General features: G+C 39.4%; 1 long non-coding RNA gene across 2 annotated transcripts in view; it reads right to left on the bottom strand.

The window, feature by feature from the left end:
• Nucleotides 1–642: 642 nt before the first annotated feature.
• Nucleotides 643–16,813, bottom strand: part of LOC113457149 — a 26,936-nt gene continuing 10,765 nt past the window's right edge. The window contains exons 2-4 of one of the 2 annotated variants that reach the window (XR_003377775.1): nt 5,974–6,028; nt 1,236–1,311; nt 643–674 (exon numbers count right to left, since the gene is read on the bottom strand). This is a non-coding gene — a long non-coding RNA (uncharacterized LOC113457149). Of the gene's footprint in view, nt 675–1,235; nt 1,312–5,973; nt 6,043–16,813 lie in introns of those variants that run through there. The other variant, XR_003377774.1, reaches the window with a different exon arrangement.

Genomic DNA, 16,813 nt, shown 5'->3' with positions numbered 1-16,813 from the left:
GCGGCGGGCTACGTTCCTGGTACCCGGCTGCCCGCACGGCTAGCTTTATACCCGAAATAAGTACACAGAAACTGTATTCATTTAAACACTGCTTGGCCCATTAGTTCCAGCCTCTTATTGGCTAGCTCTTACATATTGATGTAACCCATTTCTTTTTTTTTTTTATTAAGAAAGAAAAAAAAATTTTCCGCCTCCTCCCAGCCTCCCACTACTCCCACTCTCCCCCCCCCCCGCCTCCCCCTCCTCCTACCCTGCCCCCCCTCCTCTCCCCCTCCCTCTCGAGTCTGAAGAGCAGTCAGGGTTCCCTGCCCTGTGGAAAGTCCGAAGTCCTCCCCCCTCCATCCTGGTCTAGGAAGGTGAACATCCAAACTGGCTAGGCCCCCACAAAGCCAGAACAAGAAGTAGGATCAAAACCCAGTGCCATTGTCCTTGGCTTCTCAGCAGCCCTCATTGTCCGCCATATTCAGAGAGTCCGGGTTTATCCCCTGCTTTTCGAGTCACAATGCAGCTGGCATTGGTGAGCTCCCAATAGATCAGCCCCACTGTCTCCGTGGGTGGTTGCACCCCTCTTGGTCCTGACTTCCTTGCTCATCTTCTCCCTCCTTCTGTTCCTCATTGGGACTTTGGGAGCTCAGTCCAGTGTTCCAGTGTGGGTCCATCGCCAGATGAAGGTTCTATGGTGATATGCAAAATATTCATCAGTAAGGCTATAGGATAGGATCATTTCAGGTTCCCTATCTTCAGCTGCCCCAGGAACTAACTGGGGACCTCTCCTTAGGCACCTGGAAGCCCCTCTAGGTCCAAGTCTCTACCCAACCCTACGATGGCTCCCTTAATTAAGATATGTGCTTCCCTGCTCCCCTATCCTACCTTCCTGTATCCCAATCATCCCGTTGCCCCAAGTTCTCCCCATCCAACCCTTCTCACTTTTTTCTCCCCAGATGTAACCCATTTCTAATAATCTGTGTAGCCCACAAGGTGGCTTACCAGGGAAGATCTTAACCTGCCTCTGTCTGGAGTAGGAGAATCATGGCGACTCCTGACTTAGCTTCTTTTTTCCCAGAATTCTGTTCTGTTTACTCCACCCACCTAAGGGTTGGCCTATCAAATGGGCCTAGGCAGTTTCTTTATTAATAAGAAATCACTCCCACATCAAGCAGTTTTAAATGTCGGTATTCTATCAACATCTTGAAAAGCCGAGTGATACTTAATTAAAAAATAATTGACTAAATTACCAGGTGAAAGAAATTTCAAGCCAGAGAACTATCCAGGCTGTGGGGCACAGGTACTGCTCATTGTTCTTAGTCTGCTCTGCGGTAGGAAAGAGTGGAAAGATATGAAAACTGTGTAGCTGGTGAAGGAAGGAAAATTATCATTTAAAAGCAAAGACAAGGTGGGTGTGCAGAAAGCAGTTATGACTGTTGCAAAGATTTATTTCATTAAAGAAATCCCTCATACCCTTCATTGAAACAGTAGGAAAGATGCCCTAGGACAAGACCCAACCAACTGAAATCTCCAACTTTTGAAAGTGAAATTCATTCCAAAGAAGAGCATCTGAATTTGGAATACTTCAGGAGTACTCTGACAAAAGCAAAGAACAAAAATAACCATGGAGAGATGTTTTCCCTGGCTTACCAACCAAGGTAGACAGGGGCTACTGCAGTTACGGTGAAAGGGACCAGAATCAATAGGCTTCAGAGATGGGCTTTGACTTTGCAGGCATGCAAAATATACAAGGTCACAACAGCCTGCATCAAAGTCCCAAAAAGCCACCGAAGCCATGTACTACTATGTGTCAGTGCTGTGTTTCCTGCATGGAGGTCCTGGAAGTCCATTGTATGAAGCTGGGAAGGTGGAGCATAAGTTTCAATGAAGCCTCCGGTATACGGAAGATACCATGACCACGGGAAATCTGCCAAAAAAGGCTGCAGACACAAGGTGGAGCTCACCCAAGAAAGAGATTACATATGTTGACACAGCATACCTGGAGGGAAAGGCCGCCCAAGGCTGTTGTAGCACAGCTAATGTCAACAAGAATCCCAAGTGCTACAACATAAAACTGAAAAACGTTGCAGTTTTGTTTTTTTGGTTTTTTTTTTTCTTTCTGAGTCTTGGCCTTGCTTTTGTCTGTTTTTTTCTAGCTATGTAGATTTCTTGATTTTAGAACAGATTTTTTATTTTTAATTCTGTGCATCGTGTACTTGAAGTATGTAACATTTTTAGAGGAGTTAGAGCTCAAAGATTGCCTTGGGTTTCAAAAGACACCATGGATACAGAACTTTCTATCACTGCTGGGGCTCTGGCTCTGAGGATGCCTACTGGTTGACTAAATGCATTTTGCATTTGTGAGATGGCCTGCCACATGCCTTAGGGGAGGAGAGGTGGGATGCTATTGCTCAGAAGTGATGTGTTTAATTGTCAAATTGATAAGAATCCAGCTTGTGATAGTCAATGTTAATCGACAGCTTGTTGAGTTCGGAACTACCTAGGAAACACAGTTCTGGGTGCATCTGAGAGAGAAGCTTAACTAAGGATTGAACATCCCCCTTAGGATTCCTATGACCTGGGATCACAGATTGAATTAAAAATAGGAAGTGATGTGAGTACTACAACTTCTCTGTCGCTCTCTCGCTCTTACTTCCTCTCCTCTCACTTGCTCTCTCTCCTTCCTGACTACAGAATGAGAATGAAATATAAAAGGACACCTGACTGTCATGTCTTCACTGCTATAATAGACTATACATGTCTCCTTGAACCATGAGCCAAAAACAAACCTTTCCATTCTTAAGTTGATCATGCTAGGTATTTGGTCACAACGATGAGAGTTATAATAAACAGATGAAATACAGTTTCACTCCCCTAAAAGCCAATGTGCTTCGTCCTGTTGGGAGCAGTGAGACCCCAGATCCTGAATTTCTTGTAATCCCCTGATCTGAGTGCCTACAGCTGCTCTGAGCACTAGGCCTTTAGGAGTTCCTGATGGCAGGAGAGTGGTTTCTGGTGGGTTTGGCTGGGGCGTGGCTATCTCTATATAATCTGCCCCTGAACAAATAAAGGGGGCATTCTTGGGGAATTCAAGGATGACCCGTGACACACACTCTGTGTGTGTGTGTGTGTGTGTTTGTGTATTTTAACCTCCAGCCCCTTGCCCGAAGCTCACGAATTGGGTGCCAGCGCACAGAGCACAGACACGGGGGCACGGTGCGTGGCACCGTCCCTTCTTCCTAATGCCGGACAACTAGCAGTTTTTGTGTTGTTTCTATAGTTTTGCCTTTTCTAGAAACCCACACAATTGCTTTCGCCATATAGCCAGCTTTGTCAAGTAAGCTTTTTCATTTAGGTTTCTTTTCAGGGATTGTATCACCGTCCCTTCCAGTCCTAAATAAAGTTCCATTGTCTGTATGCACCCAAATGTAGTTATCTGCTCCCATTCTGAAGAACCTCTCATTTGCTGTCAGGTTTTGGCAGTTGTGAGTAATCCATGCGCAGGTTCTTTCAGGGACATAAATGACAACTCATTTGGATAAATACCAGAGTGTGATTATTCTAGCTCCTGTGGAAATACCTGCTCCTGGCTTTCTTTATTGAGGAGCTGTGATTCTCCGCATCTAATTACAAGCCTTCCAGTTTTTCAGTTTTCCTTGTACCTTCACTTTGCTGCTAAATCTAAGAAGAATTATTGATCTTTCAATTTGTTCAGTTTATTATTTATTAGGCAGCATGGGTAGCTTCTAAGTGCCTTACTGCAAATCAGAAATATTCATTCATTACATCCTTAGTGATCAAACAAGCAACTAGACACATAGATACTAAATACTTTGGCAGCAATAGCTACCGAAATAGTAATTATAAGCAAATAATCATTTCTGAGTAAGTCTTTTGGCACATATTGGAGAGCATAGTGGGAGATATTTGGAAAATACTTTTCCCTAGTAGAAATTGCTCTTAAAAGTAGACATTTGTTTAGAAGAGATTTTAAATCTTGTCTTCTCTACTGGAACAATCTTTTCCTGTTTCTTTTTTATTGTTCTTTTTTTTTAACATCACAAAGTTAATGTTTGGATCTCTGTTCATGGTTCTCAGTCACATAAAAAGGGGAAAGTTGATACCATAATCTTAGTGCAGAACATATTTGTATGGGCGCTTCTCCTTCTCACCCCTGGAAAAGGAGTGTGGTATCTTTAAGGGCAAAGCTGTTTCATTGTTGTAGCCGTTGTGGCTCGGAGCAAATCCTTGGTAGCAACAGCAGCATGTGGCACAGCTTGACCTTTCAGATCAGGCAGATTAAGAATATTATATTTTTCCCCCAGTCAATGCACAGCCCATGGTTAATGATTACTTAAAGCTTAAATCCCCCAGCTGATTTTCTGTCATTTGGAAATGATCAGAGCCCATGTCCAGCAAAATCTGGCAGTGACATTTTGGCAAGCTCTCTCGACAGCAGATGCTTTCAGAGAGGCTGAGTGGGGATGGAGGGCAAGAGAAGCCTATAATTCAGGTAAAAATGGTTTTGTTTGCTGTTCAACTCTACAACCTCATTCTTTAGAATGTTGTGGTAACACTGGAGACCTGTAGTGTGGTAATGAGTCACGTATTATTGCTGAGGAATACTATTGCCTGTTTTCTTATTCCCCATGCACAACTGAGAATTCTATTTCCACTGAAGAGCAGAATTAATTGTCAGAAGTACATTAAAGTAGGTCAAGTCCTTCAGGAAATACATTTCTTCCTTTAATATTTATCAGGATAGCTTTCATACATCACTAAGAAGGGAAATCTGGAATGTTCTTCTTTCTTAATTCTAGGCAGTAACCAAGGATTAGAATCAAATCATGCAAGTACCAGGCCATATCCCTCCTGTTAAGCAGGGCCTTGATCCCAGTTACGTAGTTCTTGGTTATTACCAAGATACAAGAGCTACTATTGCTCCTTTAGGCACATGTGGTCCTGCTGGTCACTGTGTGGTTCATATGCTTCCCAGTTGGGTAGGACTGTTAGTTGTTCTCCTCCCTTAGAAGTTTGCATATCACTGTCTGGTACCATGAAGGTTAGAAGTCAGGGAAGAAGCTTTAGGCTCAATTTGAGCTCAAATCTTCTGAGTCCTGTGTCCTAAGTGTGTGGTAAGCTCAGCAACAGGAATTTACCTTCAACATCTGGGAGGTAATTACGGTCAAAATCAGTAGCCTACATTGTTTAGGGAGTCTCTGGCCAACAATCAGAAAGGGGGCGTGGTTACCATGGTGATGAGTAACATAAATAAGAAGAAAATATGTTTCCCTCCAACAGCATCTTGTGCCTATTTTTCCTTTCTGTTCGCTGTTTGTTTCTCTTTCTTTCTTTCTTTCTTTCTTTCTTTCTTTCTTTCTTTCTTTCTTTCTTTCTTTCTTTCTCTGTCCTTATCCTTGTCTATATTTAATCTATAGATGATGATTGCAATTGAACAAACTATATGTCTTCCTGGCAAAGGGCCTGGTTGCCAACAAGACTAAGGCTTCTAGCCTCTAAAAAATTTCTTTTGGCTTCCATCATGTTGTTATGCTTTCTGAACACTTTCTCGGTTAGCCTTCAATCCACATGGTCCAGAGAGTGGCCCTCTCTGTGTCAGGCTAACTCTGTGTCAGGCCAGTCTTAGCCAAGTGCTTTGTTCTCTGAAATAAAAATTCTGGTGTTATCAATCACATTTCCATTCCAAATGTCTTCCTCTGAACTCTGATCCTGTCAACAATGGTTTCAATTAGCTCTTTATCTATATTCATGGACATCAGGTAATAGATAAAGTCTCTACATGGGAAAGGAATACCTGTCTGCATGAATTATTCTTGTTTGGCAAAAAGGAAACTAAAAGTAACTGGAAGGTGATCCTATAAACCATCTCATAATTTTTTTTCCTCTGTTGGTTTCTGCATTAGTTAAGCAACTCTACTAGCATGACCTGTACCCACTTACAGTGTGATGCTAGCAAGGAAACCTTACCATTGTGGACATGTGGACATAAGGCTTCCGTTGGGTCCAAAGCAACTGTTGTTCCCTTTGTTGCCATAATTCAGGAAGTAGGGGATAAAGAAAAGGTTAAATTAATTTTACTGTCATTTAGTGAATCAGGATATAGCCAAGTTGTCATACATATTGCAAAGGAGGACAAAACCACACTTTTTAGCTAAGAAAAATGTGCCTGGACAAAAGAGCATTGTTTTAATAAATATGACAATGACATTGTCAAATTATTAAAAATGAGAGTAATTACTCTTACAGAAATATAGATAACAGCAGACTAGTTATATAAAATAGATGACCAATTTGGACTGGAAAATGGTACTACCAGGTGAATTTAACACTGCCTAAACCATACCATTCACAGAATTTTTATTAATGTATTATGTCTTGGAGAAATTTCAAAAAGCCCTCTGTGGCCACTGCCCATGTATCAGAGAAAGCAAAGATAAGGAATACATATTCTCAACAATTTTAAAGAAGACGTAAAAGTGAACAAATAGACAAAATAAAAAAATAGACAAAAAGAAGTCTATTCCTAAGACGAAAGAATTGAAGTTTCATAAAATATGGGAAAACTAAATAATAAACTAAAATAAAATATGGGAAATAAATAGATTAAATGGACAGTGACTTAAAGCTTCAATCTCTTGTATGAAAATAGAAGGCTATTTCAGCTTCTGTAGTAAAGATGAAAGGGTTTTTTTAAACAGTATCCTTACAGCCAACTATATGAAGATGATAGAGATCCTTAAAGAAAAAATCTAGGAAATCGCAAAGAAACAATTGAAGGAAACGAACAAATCCCTTAAAGAAAGCCAGGAAAGCACAAACAATTAGAGGAAATGAATAGTTACCCTAAAGAAAAACACGAAACAAACAAACAAACAGGTGAAGGAAGTGAATTAAACTGTTTAAGACCTAAAAATAGAAATAGAAGCAATTAAAAAACATGCACAAACAGAAAATTCTGGCAAAGAAAATTTTAGGAACTAAATCAGGAACTACAGAGGCAACCTTCACCAACATAATGCAAAATATGGAAAAGAGAAACTCAGGTATTGAGGATACAATAGAATAGATGGATACAATGAAACATTAAATGTTAAATCAAAAAAAAATATTCTGACACAAAACATCCAGGAAATCTGAGGCACTGAGAAAATACCAAACCAAAAAATAATAGGAATAGATGGAGAAGAATCTTAGCTCAAAGGCCCAGAAAATATTTTCAACAAATTCACAGAAGAAAAGTTTCCTAACCTAAAGTAGGAGGTGCCTATAAAGCTACAAGAAGCATACAGAACACCAAGAAGATTGGATCAGAAAAGACAGCCTCCTCTCCACATAATAATCCAAATACAACATAAAAAGCAAAGAACGAATATTAAAAGCTGCAAAGATAAAAGACAAAACATCATATAAATGCATACTTATTATAATTATACCTCACTTCTCAACTGAGACTCTGGAAGTCAAAAGGACTTTGAGAGACGTGCTGCAGACCCTAAAAGACCACAGATAATAGGCCAGACTACTATAGCCAGCAAAGCTTTCAATCACTATAGATGGAGAAAATAGCATATTCCATGATAAAGCCAAATTTAAACAATATTTATCTACAAATTCAGTTTCCAGAAGGGGCTAGAAGGAAAACCCTAGCACAAGGAGTTTGATTATGCCCATGGAAACAGAAAAAAAACTCACACCAGAAAATGAAAAGAAGGGAAATATACAAATTTTACACTCAAGCATTCAACAAAGCAACAAAACAAGATTAATCAACAATGAATGGTATCACTGAACATCAATGGTCTCTATTCCCCAACAAAAAGACTCAGACTAGCAGAATGAATACAAAATCAGAAGCCATCCTTCTGTTGCATCCAAGGACCAACCCTCAACATCAGGCACAGAGAGCCTGAGGATACATAATGAAGGAAGTTTAGACCAGTCTATATGCCGCATCAAAAGAAACTCAAAGCATCTCTACTACAATCAGGAACCAGATTAGGTAGTCTGCTCTCCCCATATCTATTCAATACAGTACTCAAAGTTTTACCTAGAGCATTATGAAAACAGAAACAGATAAAGTGGATACACAAAATAAAAAGTTGAAGTTAAAGTATTGTTATTTGCAAACGATATAATAGTACACATAAGTGACCCTAAAAATTCTACCTTGGAACTCCTACAGCTTATAAATACTTTCAGTGACGTGACTGGATAAAAGATTTAAAAAAAATCAGTATCCTTCACATATACAAATGACAAAAGAACTGAGGAAGAAATCAGATAAACAATACCTTTCATGATAGCCTCAAATAATATAAAATACCTTCAGGTAATGCTAACCACGCAAGTGACTTTGATGACCAAACCTTTAAGTAAATTGAAGACTATAACAGAAGATGGAAAGATGTCCCATGCTCATGGATTTGTAGGATTAACATAGTAAAAATGTTCATCATACCAAAAGAAATCTATATATTCAGTGAAATCATCATCAAAACTCCATCGCAATTCTATAGTATAGACCTTGAAAGATCAATACTCAAATTCATATGGAAAAATACAATCAAAAAACAAGATAGCCATGATAGCTAAGTCAATCCTGAACAATAAAAAACTTGGAGGCATCACCATCCTCTATTTTATATTGTATTGCAGAGCCAAAATAATAAAACTCCATACTATTGGCATTGAAACAGACAGACTGATCAATAGAATCAAATTGAAAATTGAGAACATAAATCCACGCACCTACTGATACCTGATTTTTGATAAAGAAGGCAGAAATACACAATGGAAAAAAATAGCATCTTCAACACCTGGTGTTGGTCAGTCTGGATATTTACATATAGAAGAATGCAAATAGGTTCATATCTATCACCCTACACACAACACATGTTGAAGTAGATCAAAGACCTCAACATAAATCCAGATACACTGAGCCTGACAGAAAAGAAAGTTGTGAATATCCTTGAACACATTGACACAGGAGTCAACTTCCTGAATAGAACACCAGTAACGCAGACACTAAGATCAATAACTATAAAATTGGACCTCGAGAAACTGAAAAGCTTCTTCAAGGCAAAGGACATGGTCACTCGAACAAAGCAGCAGTCTACAGACTGGAAAATGATTTTTACCAACTTCACATCTGATAGAAGACTAACATCCAAAATATATAAGGAAATTAAGAAGTTAGATATCAAAAGCTGAAATAAGCCAATTATAAAATGGGGTACAGATCTAAACAGAATTCTCAATAGAGGAATCTCAAATGGCTGAGAAACACTTAAGTAAACATTCAATATCCTTAATCATCAGGGAAATGCAATTGAAAGCTACTTTGAGAATCCATCTTACACTTATCAGAATGGCTACGAGCAATAACACAAGCTCATGCTAGTGAGGATGTGGAGTGAGGGAAACACTCCTCCATTGCTGTTGGAAGTGCAAACTTGTACAGCCACTATGGAAACTAATATGGCAATTCCTCAGAAAACTGGGAATCCATCCACATCAAGACCCAAATATACCACTCTAAAGCATATACCAAAAGGACACCCCATTTACCACAAGGACAGTTCTTCAACTATGTTCTTTTTGACATTATTTATAATAGCCCCCAAACTGGAAAAACCTAAGTGTCCTTCAACTAAGGAATGGATAAAGAATATGAACTATATTTATATAATGGCGCATTATTTAGCTGTTAAAAATGACATGGTATTTTCAGGCGAATGGATGGAACTAGAAGCAATCATCCTGAGTGAGGTAACTGAGACCTAGAAACACAAACTGGTATGTATTCACTTGTCAGTGGATATTAGCTGTTATATAAATGATAACCAAGCTACAATCTGTAGACCCAGAGAGGTTTGGTAAACAGGGGGGGTCTAGAAGTGATGGATGTATTTGGTCTCCCTGGAAAGGGGAAATTGAATAGATTTTCAATGGTAACAGGAGAGGGTGATGATCAGGAGCAGGGAGATGGGTTGGAGGGAGAGGGGGTGAAGCAGAGACTGCTGAAACTGAGGAGCATTTGGGGAATGGTGTGGAAACAATGCATTGGAGACTTCTTGAAATCAATAAGGGTGATCCTAGTGAGGATGTGATGGAGGAAGGTCATTGGTTAATTAAATAAAGAAGCTGCTTGCCCTGATAGGTTAAAACAGGAGGGAGGAGTAAACAGAGCAGAATGCTGGGAGGAAGAGGAAGTGAGGTCAGACTCCACAGCTCTGCTCTCGGGAGCAGATGCCTCAGAGAGACGCCATGCTCCCAGCTCCTGGGAAGATACACTCCCGGTAAGACCGGTGCTCACAGATTATTAGAGATGGGTTGATCAGGATATCAGAATTAGCCAGTAAGGGCTAGAGCTAAAGGGCCAAGCAGTGTTTAAAAGAATACAGTGTCCGTGTAATTATTTGGGGTATAAAGCTAGCCATGTGGGCGGCCGGGTGCCGGGACGCAGCCCGCCGCTCCTATTTCTACAAGGATGTTTAGGAATAGAGGGTGAGGAGTCTAAACGGGCCATCTCCTGTCACCAGTCAAGGCTTCCAGTGGCTGGACTGGGTTGTATTTGGTTGAATTGCTGGATGATGGAGGTGATGGAGATCCCCAAACAACCCAGGCAGATGCTCAAATAGAGGTTACTCTCTGCACACTGAAAACAGGGCCCCATTGCTGAGGACAACATCCACAGAGTTAACTGTATATGGAGAAGTCTACCAGCTCCCTACATGGAGACTTCACTTCTATGTTCTAATCTCCTTGGTGAGGAAGATACTTTATATGCTACTGAAAGAAAAAATAGGTCACCAACCCAGCCACAAAACCTTTGACAACAATCAGTCTGCCTGCAAGACATGCTGGGGCAATGGTGGCTCAGAACATGTCAAAATGACCAACTAGTATCTGATTTAACTTGAGGCTCACACTATAATGGGGAGCCTATATGCCATAATGCTTGGATCACCAGGAACCAGAGACTAGATAGCCCAGAGACCTAACTAGAACGAAACACTACTGGTCTTAAAAACAAAAACAGCAACACCACCACCAATGAAATGATTCCTGATGATACTCCACTATACTTATAGACCAATGTTTTGTTCAAGCCAGTCATCATTAGAGACACGTCCTCTGGCAACAGATGGGAGAAGATGCCAGAGTCCTAAAGCCAGACCTTATGTAAAGAGAGAGCATAATTCTGATATCTTCATCAAGTCTATCCCCAGGAGTCCAGGCAATCCCTAGGGAGAGGGGGCAGAAAGATTGTAGGAATCATGAGGAACGGAGAAAACCAGGAGAACATGGCCCGCTGAATCAGCTAAGCAGTGCACACATGGGCTCACAGAGACTGCAGGAGGAAGCACGGGGCCTGCAGGGATTCTACACAAGGTCTTCTGAGTATATGTTTTGACTGTTAGCCTGGCGCTTTTTGTCATACTCCTAACTGTGGGTGTGCATGTGTCTCTGACTCTTTAGCCTACTCTTGGAACTCTTTTGTTTCTATTTGGTTGCCTTGTCCTGCCCCAGCATGAGGGTTTTTGTCTTGTTTTAAGATAATTGTTTGGTTTGGCTTGGCTGTTGTATCTTGGAGGCCTTTTTTTTTTTGTCTGATGAGATATAAAGGGGGAGTGGATTTGGGGAAAGGGGAAGTGGGGGCATCTGGAAGGAGTGGAGGGGGAAACCGATCAGGATGTTTTATGTGAGTGCTGAATCTATTTTCAATTAAAAAAAAAAGACAGCACTTTCTCTCATTCTGCAGCTTATTTCTGGATTATCTTTATCCCTTTTTCCCCATAGGCTTGATTCTTTCTACCACCTGTTATATATCAAGACAAGTTTTTCCATTTTCATATTTTTTTGCCTCCATCCAATCCCTTAGGATACTCTCCAAATAAAGTTCTCTTGTTAAACACTTAGCAATATCTAACAGATGCCATATAATCTCATGTAGCTTCAAGATGTAGAAAGGACAGTTTTGAGCACTAAAGTCATAACTGCAAGTTATTAAGGATTTAGAACAATTATCCCTCCCAAATTTATAATATTCTCATTAAAAATTTATTCAAGTATATTGAACAACTTTTCCTGGGGAGATAGTAGCCCAAGAGGTCTCCAAGGACAGACTAAAGAAACAACCCTACTCAAGTCTAACCTTGTGAACCAGAAAGTTTATTGATGTTACTTACAGGAATGTTGGTGACTGGGATAGTGACATTAATACTGACATAGTTACCTCCCTTCCTACCAGTTTGGTGGCACAGACTGGAAGTGGCAGTTCTTCCAGAGGTATTAGGGTTAGCATGGCAATGAGACTGGCAGACAGAGCTTCTCTGACCCACTCTGATTCTAATGGTTATCCTGGGATTTAACTAAAATTGAGAACAGTATAAAGACCAAAACTACCTACAACTACACTCAGTGCACACCATCTAAACAGTTTGCCATGCTTAACCAACACAGATCCAGCAGTTTAAAAGGGTCTTCAAGGGGATGGATCAGAACAGGGATGGCTTCACCTCAAAAAAGACTTGAATGATATGCTTGGCTCACTGGGAAAAAAATTAATTGATGAAAACCTGTATGCTGTGATGCATGCGGTTCCAGACCCCAACAATTTCACCACACACCTCACTGTGTTAGCAAGCAGGTGAATGGTATAGATCCTGCAGATCTCAACATAATGGCTGTGGCCTGTGTTGATGAAGAAGCCACTAGCACCTTCCAGGAAGAATAGCTGAGAGCCGCTGACAGCACATGTGATAAATTTATAGTCGGGACTGTTGAGCTGACCAAGAGAAGACCCAGTTGACAAAGAGGGGAAGCCAACTACACTAAGTTCTCTTGATCCTTAGAAATGGATCTAGAGGGAAGGATGACTGAAAAGAACTTCAAAGTCTAGTCAAATGCTCCTTGTTGCCACTGGGATATTTCTGAAGTTTTCCGCTGGGAGTCCATTGCCTGCCCTCAACATTACAACTGTTTAGCATTCCTGTTTTGTATTTATTCTTAGCCATTTGGGAAAACACATACCTTTATAATCCGATTGACACTGGGACTTGCTATCACTTTAGTAAAGGGGAGTAAGGTACTCTAACACAAGCAGTCGTGCCTTATCCCAGATAAATGCACTCCACCCAGAGTGAATGCATTTTTTATCATAGTGAGTTATTATGTCATTTGTTGTTGTTGTTGTTCTGAATGATAGTTAACCTTTTTGATGAAAAAAAGAAATTAAAGAAATTTTATTACCCATGAGTAGGTCTTTTCTTCTATTAAAATAATAGATACTTGCTTCTCCTATTTAAGCTTTGTTTTCTTGTACTTCAAATATCTTTGTATTGTATACTATATTATAAAATTGGGCGTTTGAATGTTCACTTTATGAATTTATTTTGGTTTACTTCTAATAAACATATACATATGCAATTTTAACAAATTACCATGCTAGCTGCTTTTTATTGTATTTTTTAATTTAGTTTTCATGAGAGGATATTATATAATATGAAAACATGCTGTTTAATAGCCATCTTCTAATTATATGAGAAACAAAGCTGTATATGGTGGTTTCTCACTGGAATTTAATATTTTTGCATGGGGAATGACCAAAAGCCTAGTCAGAATCATGTATGAGCTTAGTGACTTTTTTGTGGGAAGTGAGAAAAAGTCAGGTTTGAACTGAAGACTTTAAACTGGCATGTTGCACCTTGCACCCTGGGGTGATGCTTAGTTGTCCATTGGCAGGGACTCTCTGAGTCACAGTGCTTTCTCTTGGTCCAAAGCGCTTTGGATCCTGTGAGTCTTATTTTACATCAGGAGCTACTGGACTTCACACCTTCATTCGTCACCTTTCTAGATCTTTCCTCTTGAGCTTATTAGCACTATCCAGCAGCCATCTTCAAGATACACTTCCAGGAGAAAGAAAAAGTTTTGTGCAAGGAGCAAAAAGGTTTCTAATTCCCATATGCCAGCACTTCAGGTCAGGCCTGCTGCCAGTGACTAATAGCATTTAAACAAAGGTTTATTTAGGTGAGATGAATCACCAGGTGTTATTATTCAAAAGTGAGAAGAAAATAGGCTGGTTTTGCATCTCGAAACTATCAAAGCACACAGAACATGAAGCTAGAGGTCCTGTTCTTCATCATAGCTTTGTAGGTAACCTGTAGTCTGACAGTGAATTTCTTTATAACCTTTAGACATCTTTGTTTTCTCATATATACAATTAAGAGGATATTACCTCTCTTATTTGCTCTTTGTGAAGATAGACTTACTCTCAAGTTACATGCAACTGAGTTTATTCAGTGTGTCATCAATATTCCAACTTAGAAGCTTAAAGAAATAAATGTATAAATTGAAAAAGGCAGCAAAAGAGAGTTGATGTGATTAGTGGTTATTTGCTTGATTTCTCTTCCTGCACTGCATTTGGGAGAAGGAAGCTACTTCTAGTCCATTTGACTGGCTTTCAACTGAGGATGTACAAGGGAAATTTATTTCACAGTCACCAGTTTGTCTGACAAATTTTAGCACTATAGTAATCTGTATATCCAGTTTCCAGGGCTAGTATTTGTGTGTGTGTGTGTGTGTGTGTGTGTGTGTGTGTGTGTGTGTGTGTGTGAATAAACTCAGTAGATACTCACTCCTGGCTTAAAATCTAAATCTGCTACATCTAGAAATGAAAATGTAATCTTATTAACAGACCTCAAACATATTTGCATCATGATCAAGAAGAGCAGATTAATTATTATAAAATACTCAGACAATAGATTATGGCTCCCCATTCCTCACTCAGTACCACGGCAGCAGCTGAAATCACCAAAGTTACCTGATACGATTAAGTATTGACAGGCAGGCAACAATCAAGTACAAGTTTCAGCTTTGTGTGGTTAGTGGGAAAGCACATAATTTGTCTTATTGTTCTTTTGACTTTCCTGTATTTACAGTACTATACTTAACAGCATTCACCTATGAAGTCTATAGTCATAAATCAGTACATATTAATAAAAACAAATAGATCACATATAATCTTTAAAGTCAAACATTGATATTATCTATACAACAAAGCCTTTACTGATCTTTCAGGTAACATGAATAGCACCTTCACATAGCCAAAAGCTATGTGATCTGATCGCATTTCTCTAAAAACTCCCTAGATTGATTGCTTACAACAGTTTAATAAATACCCATGTTGGAATTGTGGAACTGGGACAGACAAATTGAGAACCATAATAAATCATTGACCCTAAACCATAACTGAGTATTGTTTGATTATGAGAAACATAATGCAGGAGTCATGAGATTTTTCTTTTCTTTTTTGTGTTAGTAATTCATTTATTTTCATTGTATATACATTGGTATTTTGATGCCAGGTATGTCTGAGTGAGGGTGTTGGGTCCCCTAGAACCAAAGTTATAGTCAGTTTTGAACTGCCATGTGGGTTCTGGGAATTGAACCCAGGTCCCCTGGAAGAAGAGTCAGTGTTCTTAACCACTGAGCTATTTCTCCTGTCACAAGACTTTTTTCTTATATTATTTGAAAATATAGTATGTAAGAAATATTGAAGAGTGAACAGTGGAGTGATGTTCTGTGTGCATGAATTCAGCTTCAGATAAATACACTTAATTGTCTGACAGAACTCCCTGCAGGATCTTCTGAATTTGGTGCATCTACTTTACACCCTGGTCTTTCCATGGGCCCATTTCTATGCATTTGCTCCGCCATCCACAGACATTGATTCCTTAGTCCATTAAAGAATATACACAAATTTAATGATGAAATAAAACTTACAGAACCGAAGTTCCCGCGTAGCACAGGAGGTAGGAAAGAAAAAGGAGGGGCCGCCTCCCGCGTGCCCGATTTATCCCTACGCATTCGCCCGAAGCAAACCTGCCCCCTAAAGGGACTGGCTTAACCCTACATCTCCCCCTTTTGTCTAAATAAGCCAGAACTAAACCAAATACAATTATAAACAATAATAACAAAAGATAACTATAACAAACAATATTGAGAACAAAAGTTTTGCTAGACATTCTATCTCAAGGAGTCTAAATAATGTAGAAAGTAACTACAATTAAATAATCTTCAACTCCGTCAAAGATCTGAGAAGGGAATAAATATTACTTAACAAAATGAGAGATATCCAGAATGTGCAACAAATGACAGAGACAACTGACTACCTGGGCAATCACCCAAAGTCTCGTTTGCAATGTTGAGTCAACCAACTTTGGCTAAGACCTAACATAACTGACATACCATTATCAAATGCAAGGAATTTTCTTAGAATTATTCTACCCTGTCTTGGCAAGATAAGACAATCCTGTTTCATATCTTTGTCAGTAGTTGAGGTATGGGCTTTTCTTAACCCAAAGGCCAGTTCTGCCAAGAAGACAAGCTCCCAGTGGAGTGTCTTTGGTGCTCAATGTTCTCTCGGGAGTAGAGTGGTGTTGCCAGGAGTAATTGTGTCTTGTTGGCACAGAATTCTAGGTAAGATTAAAGGCCATTTTCTACAGCTCTTCAAAGAGGCTGAAGATTATACTATCTATACTAAAAATAATCTCTATGTATCTAAAAGACCTGATTAACCTAAAAATAAATATGACAAGCATATAATTCTCAATACCTATCTAATTTGAAAACTAAGAGAATAAACAACTGTGCAATGTATGAAGACAATGATCTTCACCTGTAAACAATGTCATTACATATCAAAATGTAAACAATGTTATTACATAACTAGTACCAGAGGTAGAAATGTACATTGTGATATGATAGATGTATCCATACAATATAAGCATACTCTTATACAAAA

This window comes from Microtus ochrogaster, chromosome 19 (assembly GCF_000317375.1).
Source record: "Microtus ochrogaster isolate Prairie Vole_2 chromosome 19, MicOch1.0, whole genome shotgun sequence".
Taxonomy (NCBI): domain Eukaryota; kingdom Metazoa; phylum Chordata; class Mammalia; order Rodentia; family Cricetidae; genus Microtus; species Microtus ochrogaster.
Note: the sequence above shows the minus strand (reverse complement) of the source record. Positions and strands in the feature narration are given on the sequence as shown.